The sequence below is a fragment of the Bemisia tabaci genome, chromosome 3, assembly GCF_918797505.1.
Source record: "Bemisia tabaci chromosome 3, PGI_BMITA_v3".
NCBI lineage: Eukaryota > Metazoa > Arthropoda > Insecta > Hemiptera > Aleyrodidae > Bemisia > Bemisia tabaci.
Window position 1 is genome coordinate 42,600,252 of NC_092795.1, and position 12,611 is coordinate 42,612,862.

The 12,611-nt window shown below is 41.8% G+C and overlaps 1 protein-coding gene across 3 annotated transcripts in view; it reads right to left on the reverse strand.

Moving 5' to 3' along the window:
* The window catches only part of sd (TEA domain transcription factor 1 homolog scalloped), a 182,268-nt gene extending 171,652 nt beyond the window's left edge, over positions 1–10,616 (reverse strand). Inside the window, exon 1 of one of the 3 annotated variants that reach the window (XM_072298400.1) lies at positions 10,494–10,616. The gene's annotated coding sequence lies outside the window, so the exon portion shown is untranslated. Of the gene's footprint in view, positions 1–9,736; positions 10,415–10,493 lie in introns of those variants that run through there. The other 2 variants (XM_019052296.2, XM_019052297.2) reach the window with 2 other exon arrangements.
* Positions 10,617–12,611: the final 1,995 nt, after the last annotated feature.

The following is a 12,611-nucleotide window of genomic DNA, read 5'->3' on the forward strand; positions in this document are numbered from 1 at the left end:
AGATGACTCATCAGCCATCAGCTAATCGGGGGAATCAGCGTGAAACGATCCCGAAGATCTTCCTTGCCGGGATGGAGAATCGGGTTTTTCGAAACCTGGAAAATGATCTCCTTAGTGATAAGGATGAGTAGACTCTCTCCTAGTCGTGCGTTGCGCTATGAAACTCAACGAAAGCCACTGATGCATCCATCGATGGCAATCATAGTGACCTTGGATTTTTGACGCTAATCCGTCTCGCTTCCTCCGACTTGACCCCTATATGTAGATGCCTCTTTCTGACTTTAGATTCTATACATCAAGATCTATTTTGTTGGATATTTTCCATGATATTCACAAAAAAAGCACGAAAGGCCTGTAACTGCAGATAGATTCGGAATAAACGTACGTTTGTTGGCTTTCGGTATGTTATTGAGATGAAAACATCCGGGGATCGAATGAGAGCGAGAGAGATGGGTTAGCTGTGTTGAAACTGGAAAGTCTTTTGGTTGTAAAGAGCGCGATGCTACCATGAGTTTATCATTGACAAAGTTCAGTTTAGGTGGGTGGGGGTCGAAAAATCCGAAATTTGTCATATTTCAAGAGGGCCCATGATGGGGGGCTGTTCTTCGCTAACTGCAAAATGGGTGGTTTTAGTCTATCCTCGCTCTCTACTTTTGCTCCATTTTGACGGTTGCTTGGAAGGTGAAAAGCCGCTGCTTGATCAAAGATTCGTTTAAACGAACTTGCGTAAGAGTGTCTAATGAAGAATCTGATGATGTTAGACGTTGAAGAAATGCATAAAATGTGTGAACCAATATCAGGTAATTCCCTAGGGACCGCAATGAACTTCCGTGCACAACCGGTAAGACCGAGCACACCAATGTTATGAAAAATACCAGAGGTTCTGATTCTGCGTTGAAAAATCAACGGCAAATCCAAATTAAAGGCTCCGTTCTCTACTTAAACAACCCGTCGGTATTAATGCCGAAACTATTGGCTTATTTGCAACCTCCGTCTACATCTCCGGCAACCTACACCGAGCCACGGCTCCTGACGCACGACTCTGGAGGGGGGTTGGGGGGTGAAGAGGGGGCAGGGATGTTTCGGGCAAGGGGCATGGGCCGGCGGCCGGCGTCGACAGCCCGGGTTTGGACGAGGGCCAGCCGAGAGCCAAGATAGCCGCGGTTTGGATCGTTGTCGCCGCTAACTTCTAGGATTAACGACGTGATACCCCCCTCGCCCCCCACAACCCTCAACGCCCCACGGAGAGTAATCAACACGGGCATGGAGCTCCCAAAACTCGGTCCCCCCCGTTGACAAATAGCATCGGTCAAGTTGGCAGAAATGCTTCGGAAATTGATCGGTCATGGTACGCCGACCTATATCCTTGATTAATGGGGCTCTTGCGTGTGGCTAGGGTTTGCTATTGAAGCATTTATCGATGGCATCATGGCATTTCCAACTTTTGGATTAAAAGGTGTGTTTAATCCGGAGATAGAGACAGAGAGAGTCGCCCAAACAGGCACACATGACTGCCGGACACTCTCACTATTTCCATCAGTGCGAACAAACTAGGTACCGCTTCCAGTGCAAAAATGACTCGTCACCATATCACGATCAACTAGGGGCAGTGGAAATCCCCGATTACCCAAAATACTTTCAATCCCAAAAATTAAGCGGTGGTTACTAATTTTCTCAGATTAAGTCTCTAATCTGCATCAAAAACTTCCACTGGCTCAAAATACGTTTCTGTTGTGTATTTATAGAGCCTGCTGCGCCAGAAAAAGATTTTTTCCCACGACAATCAAGACGCATTTTCTTCGAAAAATTAATGTGTTCACACATTAAAGGAGACCTTCGAAAGGTTGACCGGGTCCAATTTTGCCAACTTGATGGGGCTTAAAGTGCGATCCTATTCGATTCGCTGGATCGGAGCTCCGAAACTTTGAAAGTTGACGCCGCTTGATTTGGTTCAGTAGCATCCGCGTAACAGGCAAGCGGGGGGAAGGGGGGAGGGGGCGGAAGGGGTGTCTCTGAAATTAATCGCCGCTTACATCAACCGTTCCTCGCTTTGGGACGCAGTCCCACCCCCTCCTCAACAACCTCATTGAAGGGGCCACGAGGGCTCCCGTGCGCCCCCGCAGTGACGCTTAACACGCTATATTTTTCCACCGACGCACAGTGGTTCGAGTCAATAGGAGAGGCTGGACGAAATTTGGAAACTTTAAACGCTTATAACTCCGTTCATACAAGACTTTGAGGGTTTAAGAGTGGTTCCATCGGTTTCCTCGTGTAATTTTCTTCCGGGAGCACCCCTTGAAATTTAAAATGAGACGAATTAAACATCAAAATTCGCAGTTTTGGTTAAAAATTTCATGTCCGACTTCTCTAATTGACCCGATCCATTGTGCGATGAGTTATCACACTTCAGCGATCCCGACGGAAAAGACGCAACACCAATGCTCATTGATAGGTCCCTGTTCTGAAATACAGCCAATTTGCCGACAGCTCTCTGGACTAAAAAATATTCAACTTTTCCTCTTCTTCCACGATATTCGTTCTGACGGTGTGACTACATGGACCGAAAACAGAAAAAGCTTCCTTATGACGCTGTTTACGGGCCTAGAGTCCCTTCATAGACAGTGGAACAACAAAGATGAAAAAAACGGGAAACAAGGCTAAAAATACACAATTATGAAACCCGAGACGTTTCGACTCAACACTGAGTCATTTTCAGTCGGAAACAATAAAAAATTTTTAAAAGAAAAACGCTAAAAACCTGAGCTCTACATGGTGGGGCCGGGATCTGAGAGAAAAAAAAGAAAATTGATAACAAACAAGACACATCGATGCCAGCACCAGTAATTTTGTCCCTTCATAGAGAGAGTTGAGACAATGCGGCTTAAAGATGTCACACACGGGAATAAAGATTACACCAATTGAACGTTTTTCGTAATCTTTGATCAACTCATTCCCAAATCCCTGTCTCCGTTCCGTCTCTCATTCCATTTGTTCCTTACCATACCCCATATCCTCCGATCCATTCCAGATTAAAATCTTCGCAATTGGTGAAAACGTAATCTTTACTTCCGTTTGCACCACTAAGAAGACCTAAAATACGGGAACCAATTAGAGATGGATTCGCATCGTCTTTCCTCTCAGTATGAATAGAGACCCTTTATACTGAGAGTCAAGACAACCCCCCTCATGGAGTCACAAACGGGAATAAAGATTACGTAAATTGGCAGTTTTTCGTAATCTTCGATCGGCTCATTCTCAAATTCCTCTCTCCGTTCCTTCTCATATTCCATTTGTTCCATGTCGAACTCGTTATTCCCCGGTCCATTCTACATTATAATCTTTGCGATCGGTGAAAATGTAATCTTTATTTCCGTTTGTGACACTGTGGAGTGGGGAGACCTAAAATACGGGAACCAATCAGAAATGGATTCACATTGTCTTGACTCTCAGTATAAAGGGACTCTACGCGGGCCGAATTTAGGCGGATTTCACGTGGCATCCGGCGAGTGCAGCGAGCAGCGCAACGAGGCCCCGGATCGCCATGACAACGGTCCCGACGCCATTAAAACAACAGCCGAAAGAGAAATGCCAGCTCTGGAATGCCACCGCATGCCCATGCCATGACGGCCGCAAAAGCGGGATCATTTCGGGAACGGATTCGAACTCGGATCTCGGCTGGGAATCGCCAAGGAGAGGGGTAGGCACTAGGCAGCGACGCAGGGCCCAGGGGTGGGGCAGGGGCCTACCGAGACGAGTAATTATTTTGCAACATTTAAATCTGGGTTCATTATCGGGACACCGCACTATGTTACCGCGTTGCCGCGCGTCCCTCTCATCCTTGGATCTCCAAGCATTGGCGGATCCAGCAAATTGGCAACATTGTTTTTCTCTATTTAAACCTATAGAAATTCATCGATTTTTGGAGAGGCCAGGTGCTTCGACAAGAATCGATTGTTTCGCATAGGTTTAAATCAAGGCGTCTAGCAGTTATAAAAACTAAAATTGAGGACTTTCGGGGACTTTTTCCCCCGATATAGTAAGAGAAAGGGAGCTATTTAGAGCGTTAAAAGGCGTATTTCATACGGTACCAGTACAAAAAACCTCGTGCGTGGGACCCGAAGTTTAGGTCATACGGATCTCTGAAGTTTTCAGATTGTGCATCTAAATACTTTAAGTACTTAAGTCTAGCTGTCGGGGTTCGGATCACACATCTGAAACTTCAGTTCTTACATCTGAAGTACTTCACATGTAGATGTAAGAACCGAAGTTTTTCGGATGTGAGAACCCAAGTTTTTCGGATGTGAAAACCGAAGTACTTCAGATGTAAGAACTGAAGTTTCAGATGTGTGATCCAAACCTCAGCAGCTGGACCTAAAGTGTTCAGATGCTCAACCCGAAAATTTCAGAGATCCATATGACCTAAACTTCGGGTCCCACGCACGAAGTTTTTTTCTCCGAGTGTGTGACCTAGAACTGGGGAAAGAGGAGAATAGACAAATGTCACATCCAAAAATTGCACCATTCAACAGATATTTACATGCTAACCAATGGGCCAACTACTGATTGATGCATCCAGACTGATGTGACTTTGGTCTATTCTTTTCTTTCCCCAGTTCTATAACTCGTCCGCGTTTCTTGGGCGGGAACCCTGATTGGTCCGGTTCCGACACCGGACTGGAGGACACTGACCTCAGCGTTGCAAGCCGTGGCGCCGATAACCCCTGCATGAGAATACTAAATTTTATCTCCGTCCGCGCCACCGCGAATCCCGGAGGCTCGACTCATGATATCCAAGTGTCGGCGACTTATTCCACAAGTTGCCTATTCACCCTTTTATTGCCTGCCCCAAGCCGAGCTGTTATTTTTACCGCCAACAATTCGCACACAGTTCGTAGACAGCGCCAGAAGTCGCCACGAGCTGGAGTCACCTAGAGTCACCTAAAGTGGCTCATTGATGTCACAAATGGGAATAATGATTGCACAAATTGAACGTTTTTTGTAATCTTCGATCAAATCATTCCCGAAATTCCTGCCTCCGTTCCTTCTCGCATTCCGTTTGTTCCTTAACGTGCCCCGATTCCCCGGTCCATTCCGGTTCATAATCTTTGCAATCCGTGAAAATGTAATCTTTATTCCCGTACGTGTCACTATGGAGGCCTAAAATACGGGAACCAATCAGAAATGGACTCATGTTGTCTTAACTCTCGGTATGTGAGGACTCTAACCACATCCCCGCAATCTAATTTTTTTTTTTCTTTCGTCATTGAAATTAGTCGGGACGGGATGACAATAAGTAGTCACGGATTCTTAAGTTCCCTGACTTTCTGGAGACTTCAGACAGAAACTCTCTGATTTTTCTATGATTTTTGACACGATTTCTCAATAAACTTATAAACACGAAATTTTCTTGGGTCGAGTCTCTTAAATTTAAACAAAGCAACGTTTCGGCTAAAAGAAAAAATTCAAAGGTTCGTCAGCAGAATTTCCTGACATTTCAAAAACGCGTGACATTGTCCCAAGGGGCGACAACTAGAGGGAAGAGAACGGCGGGTTTTGTTGACTAAGCCCCGAGGCAAGATCAGAGGCGATTTTGCAACTTAGCAACGCTGTTTTTGCTCCATTTAAATCCATTAAAATTATCGATTATAGGTGAGGTAAGCTACCCCACCAAGAATCGATTGTTTTACATAAATTTAAGGACAGTGTTGCCAACTTTCAAGAATAGCTACCGGGCAAAATATTCGCACTTTAACGACACTGCTACTGGTGCATATTCGCACTGTCAAATCGACGAGGGTGCTGAAGGCAGATGTGTGATACGTAGCGAGATGAATCGGTTCCTTACTGAAAGCAAAACTTAAAGAACTTGATGAAACTGAAAAATTAACACTTTTCCGGCGTTTTACTCATTTTTTGACGAGAAAAGCGAAATACCCGAGAGAAGAGCAAGTGATCGATGCATTTCTTTTGATCAAGATCAAATGACATCTAGGCAATAAATCATTTCGGTAATCTACTAACAGAATAATACTTAAAATACGGATTTTAACGACAGCGAAACTGGTTCCTGTTTACACCAAGGACCGGTCGATTTCTGACAACATTAACGGCGAGATCACATGAGTTGACTGAATAATTGTACGGCCCATTGAAACAATTCGGGCATGTCTTAAAAGGGGTGATCCACGAAAAACAGAATCGCCGATCAATGCAAACCCCACGTCGGAGGTTGGAGCTTCCCTCTGAACTTTCCCTGTCATTACTTTACAGGGGGCAACCGATGCGTTTGTATGCATCTCATTGGCGAATCCGAAGGGCCCGAAACCATGGTATAGACTGAAGTGCAGCCGCGAGGGATGACGTTACTAACCGTAGTTTTTGAAGAGCAATAATCGCGTTAACACTACAAAATAAAAAAATAAATAAATAAAAAAAAAATTCACGTTTTCCTGGGTCTCACTTTTTTCCGCTAATCCAAAGGACTCGATCGCAACAACAACACAACTTGACCATCGCTCCTCCCCTACGTACGTAAAAAACTCGTAATAAACTCAACTCGTGAAAACGTAATGAACTCAAAATTTAGATGAAGATTCTCGATTTTTATTTTCCTAGACTTCGCGGCAGGGCCCGGCTAGGATCGGGCATTAAGGGTCGGAGGTACCACGGAATTAACTTTCAACATCATGTACGATCATTGCCGCGTCTCAAAGAGCACGGTTTTGCAAAATCGTCTTCTTAATGGATGGAAAAAACGGCCAGAAAATTAAAGAGGCGTATCATAGGGTCCTTAAACTAAACGTCAAGTTACTAAAAAAAAAATCATGAATTTTAATCTTAAATAAATCTTAACAGCTAATTATATTAACAAAACGCTTAAAGGTTAAATTAATTACACTGACAAAATACTCAATCACAGTCAAGTTCCAATACACCAAAACTGCAAGTAGGTAGGGTTGAATTATAGTAAGACATTTACGGATACTTAAACAAATACTCGAGGCTTAATTTTAGTACTTAATACTGATATATAATAATATTTATCTTGGACTGTAGGTAATAATAATTACTGAACTTCGCAGATTTTCAATTTGGGGGAAAAAAAAATCTGAGCTGGAATTTCAATATGCCTAGAAGGGCATTGTTAGATTTTCTAAATAGGTGACAGAATTAAATAATAAAAACGGGGAATAAACATTTAATGAGTGAAGGTAACGAATGATGATGCAATGATAGAAAAGTGAGCTACTTCAGCGAGCTGAGCCACAAAATAATCTTCCAAAGCAATAAATGACTTCTCACGAACCATGTTGAATGAGAGATAGGAACTCAAAGAAAAATCAGCAAGAATTGATTAGTAAGAAGAAAATGAGATCCACACAAGTCTGGGAGAGCATAATATTGCCAGAGAAATCCTGTACAAAAAGCTGAGCCGAAAAAGGGTCCAAAGCGAGAGGTGATGGGCTATAAAGAGCTGATAGAGGAGGCTGAACAATTGATTTCAAACCAAAATAAAACTAATTTAAGAATTTTGTTTATGAACTGATCTGAATCATTCTTCAATCATAAATATCTCAAATGTGAAAGTTAGAGCAACCTTTGATCTTTCCCCACAAATGTTTTTCTTTACGCTTGTTTCAAACAAATGTCACAAATGAGAACTTATTATGAAAATGTTAAGTCACAAGGTGCCGACAGGCTACATGTGATGTGTTACAATGTGAGAAAATCAATGGCACAAAAGGAAAAATGCATCATCAAGTCAGCCGGTTGGAAATATAGGCATTGAACAAAAACAGAACTTCTGGAAAATACCATGCTTAGCACCGAAACTCATCTTTCCTGAAAACGTAAACATTCAGAGTCCTGCAAAAATACAATAGTTACTGACAAAAGGATAGACCTTCCAACTTACTCCCAAAGAACAAACAATCCGACAAAATGAAATCAAGGGTCCACTCTCAACATAACTCAGTAGAATAAACTGCTTACTTTCAGGTAGGCAGTATGTACTGCAAAAATTTCTTTGATCATGAGATTTATTAATTCTGTTTTTTCCCCGTTTTTCTTCATTATTTCATGATTTATTTTTGCGATCTTTTCTATAAGTGTACCTTTGTCATGAAAATTCACTATTTTAGACTTTAGTTTACCAGCCCAGCAGAAAACAGACAGTTGCTTAGAAATCTACCTGCCTCCTGAAAAGTCAGTTTTAAATTGCTTCCCTAATTTAAAGTGATATTGTTCTTTTCGGCTCAACCCACTCGGACCACTTCAAAGAAGTTACAAAAGTAAGATGAGGATAGGAAATTAACAGAAATACCTACTTACAATTAGATATGAACAAGATAGAAAATGACAGATGGAGCAGTTGTCAAGTTATAAATGTAATTTAGTTGCACTGATCAAATGGACTGATAGTGATAACAAGCTTTCTCGGCGCAGAAAATGACTGAAAAGCTTCCGGATGGACTTGAAGACAAAATCTTCCTCAACTTAGAGATAACACCTTTGACAGGTAAAAATTTTGCTTCAAGCAAGAGCAAAAATGAGAACTGAAAACCCTTACAGCTGACGCCAAAAGTAGGTTGACACCACCAAATCTAGAAGCTGAAAAGACTGAAACTAATATATTCCAGGTGCAAAGTTGGTCTAACTGGTGTCCAACAGATCACACCAATAACGTAAAAAATTCCGGATTAACTAATTACAGCCCCTTTCCAAAGAGATTCTAAAATATTTTAAGAAAATTCAATAATTGGTTTCATTTCATTGGAGAGCAGAAAAAAAAATTGCCGATGGCAAAATTACCATGTGCGGCAACCAAATACTGCATCAAATGCTAAATTCTCTTTCAAGGCACCAAGTCTCTGGTTTTTCATTTTCTTTGAACTACACTCATGTGCACACTTGACGCTATCTTCCTCTACCAAACACCCTTAAATTCTGCCTAATAATAAGTTCAAGATGTGATCAATACAATTTACCAAATGCTTGCTAAATTATTCCAAACCCGGACCTTCAGATGTATAACCTTAAATTACCTGCCCCGTTTGAACAATTTTATTGATAAACTTGGTGAATTAAATTGCAAAAGGCTCTAAAGATTCACCCATCAAAAATTTTAGTGCCATAATATCAAGTGACTAGCCTTGCAGTTGAAAGAGGTTCAGATGCTAAAGTTGATCTGGTCTATTTTTAAGCTTGCTCAGATAGGAGCATTGCGGACACCAACCGAGAGTGTTTTTCCCCAGATTTACCGTCTATATGCTCTTGTTTGTGAACCCAGCACATGACAACTGGGTGATTAACATTAGTCTATACTTGATAGCCTCATATTGGTGATGCTTCATCATCTAAAAGTAAGCAGTGTTCTAGGTTTAATATTTTAGGGTAAATTTGAGTCTTCGTGCGATGAAGTAAAAGCCTCGTTTTGATGGTATGAGAATTGCTCCAGCGAATTGCTGGGACAAATAGGAGACTTGTGGAAAAGACTTTCCCAAATTAATTAATGTAGTTAAAACACGGAGTGAGATGGAGAAGAAACTGAAGCAAAATTTTGGTTGCTCAAGTATGTCGGCGCAACAATCTCTAATTGAATGATCGATCACCAGTAGAGACCTCACATTTTGCCTCAAACGACTGGCAGGATTGAGGAGTGCCAACCAGAAGGAAGATTTGATAATTCCACACGTTAAAACATGACGAAGGAAATTTGGGCATGGGCAATACTTACTTCACATAAAATAATCCAAGGTTTAGACAGGACGGAGCACTTCGAGCGTTTGAAGAAACTGAAACGAGTAAACGAAGAACCGCACAGATTGAGTGGATGATATTGAATAGGATGCTTTTAAAAACTCATACCACGAAAATGTGATTAAAGGGAACAATGAGAGCACGATGGGTAAGTATTCCACGCAAAAACCGCTATCAGATACACCACGGATTAAAACGGACAAATGCACTGTTATCTATGGGGGGAGGGTAAATATTAGGGGCGACGAAAAAATTAAGTGAACGAATTCAACTCGATATAAAATGAAAACACTGACCAACGAAACACGAAAGCAGGAATAGTATGGAGAGAGCACTACAATTTAGGTAACGTAAACACAGAGTGACGAGATAGGGCCGAGGGTCTCCAGGAGAATGAATGCGTCGCCTCGTCCAGGAACTGTGGTTGGCCGCCGAATTTCCAGACGAACCCGTCGAAACTCAAAAGTAATCAAAACAAAACGAAGACTCTCTACAACCTAACCAAAATACTACGAAAACATTGATAAGAAACATGATTACACTTCAGACAAACATAGCGCGGGCTGCACTGCCAAACGAAACGGCGTCGACCGCCGGAAGTCGGTTCGGAAAACATGTCAAGTATGTAAAGTATTGGAGGAATCGCGAACGCATAGTTGGAATTCTGGCGCCATTACGGTCAAAATAAAAACTGAAGGGGGTAAAAGACGATATGATTTAGGGTTGGTACTTACCAAAAAGAAAATATTCGGCCTAAAAGGCTAAATTGATGAAAATTAGGGTGCTAAATAGTATGAAAACAAGAACACTGCGTCTTCCATTGGTATGCCAGGAATGACACAAAGAATCCAGACAACGCGATGAGTCTTCTGCGCATCGCATTCGGCGCAGATAGCGACACAGACAACGGTAGAGGGAGGTGTGTTGGCCCCCCTCCCTCGGCCCTTCTCTCCGCCGCCATTCAACCCTACTCCGTTTTCATTGGTCGCACAATGGCCAAGAACCCTAATCTCTGTACTCATGGGTTCGGCTCAGGTTCGGCTATTGCATGTGTCAGCGGCCGCTGTGCGCCGCCTGTGCTTGCTGCAAGTTGCAAGCTGCAATCTCTAACAGTGTTAATACGTGAAGGGGGGGGGGGGGGGGGAGGTTTATCGGCAGTTTCATTGTTATATTTTTTCCCTGCATTTATAATAGGATTACCGCTAATACTTACTGTTTTCGTAGGCGCTCTTTGTTTTATAGAATTAATTCAAAATTTTCGCGGGAGATCGCATGGAGCGTGCGCACATTTTCGCGACGTCCAAACACTCAGAAACCATTCAAAAACTTAGCATTCACAAGACGGTGGTTTTCCTGGGACGTTAGAACCCTTTGAAAGATGTAGAAACGAAAAAGAAGCAATATCCCTCTTGCCGTGATCGACGGAATTTTGGAACAAAATAATGGACATCACCTATTTACTCATACCTGAATGTCATTCACTGAACAGACAACCCTATACTTACAGGTGCGCGACTTAAAGTAGCTTTGACGTATGTAATGGAGTTGCGCTAGGCCGCCCGCGAAAAATTTTTAAGCCCCCCATATTCCTCATCTCCCATCTTTTCTCCTCTTAAGGCCCAACCATAGGCATTTTCGAAAAATCGCCCTTAAAAATAGCTCATAATTTGAGTATGAAATGTGTATTGTTTCATAATTACTTACATTTTTTCATCATTGATTCACAGTAGTCCCTAGAGCTCCTCACAGAGTAAAGGTGCGCTTTCAAATTCAAATTAGCGTAATATCGAATGGGGTTCATAGGGATAAGCGAATCGCTTCTAAGGGGCCCCCAAATATGTGAAGGAAGGCCTAAAGCCCGATTTCCTAAAAGTGACGAAAAAGAATACTTATTTAACGCCACTAAAGTAGGAGACTCGGACACTGAATAAGCAAACGATAAGTTGAAAATATTCTACCCCCTCGCCTGCTAACTGACAAGAAAAAAATTAGACGTATGCACGTTGCATACGCATGGATGTGAAGGCGTTTTGACTCCAGACACTGATTGCCTCACCTACGGAGCTCGATAATGTGAGTCAATGAGAGAAGGAAGAAAATTTTACGAGGAAACCGATGGAATCATTTTTAAAAACTCAAAGTTTCCACGTTGTGCCAGCCTGATATTCTCGCATAAAGTATTAGGTAAGGCGTTGTCGAAGAGCAAGTAAATTTTTCTTTTCAAGTTTTTCCTTAACCAGGTACCTACTTGTGTTCTCAAACAACCCTTCACAAACATATTTACTAAAATTTCATACAGCCAAGCCCGAGGAATCCCTCTCTGTCAAATAGGATCATGATCGATCGAAAATGTGAACCTTTTGTTGAAGCCACAAGTGATTTTCATTAGGCCTCAAAAATATCGGGAGGCGATCGAAAAAATTCTTATGACTTCCGAAGCCGGGAGCTGGGTGCGCGAAGCGATACAAAGAAAACCTAAATGCGGCACCCATACGTATAAGCTCTTTTTCTTTTTAAAAAAAAATCGAGGAATATCAAAGGCTCGAATCTTTTGCAAATCCTTGGACACTTCGCTACACTCGAAAAAAAAATCGTGTGATGATCGGCCTGATAGATATGCAGATCTCACTCTAAAATAATCGCTTCTTTTTTTAGATAAATACCTACTGCAACATTTCAGAATAAATTTGATTGGAGTTTTTTTTCTTATTTCTAGGGAAATTTCTTAACAAAAATGTCTATTTGACATCAATTAAAAATATAATTGTACATATATGAGTGAGACATCTTTTTTAAAGATTTCAATAAAAATGATGGCTAGGTTTAATTTCGTATTTAAAAAGAAACCTCAA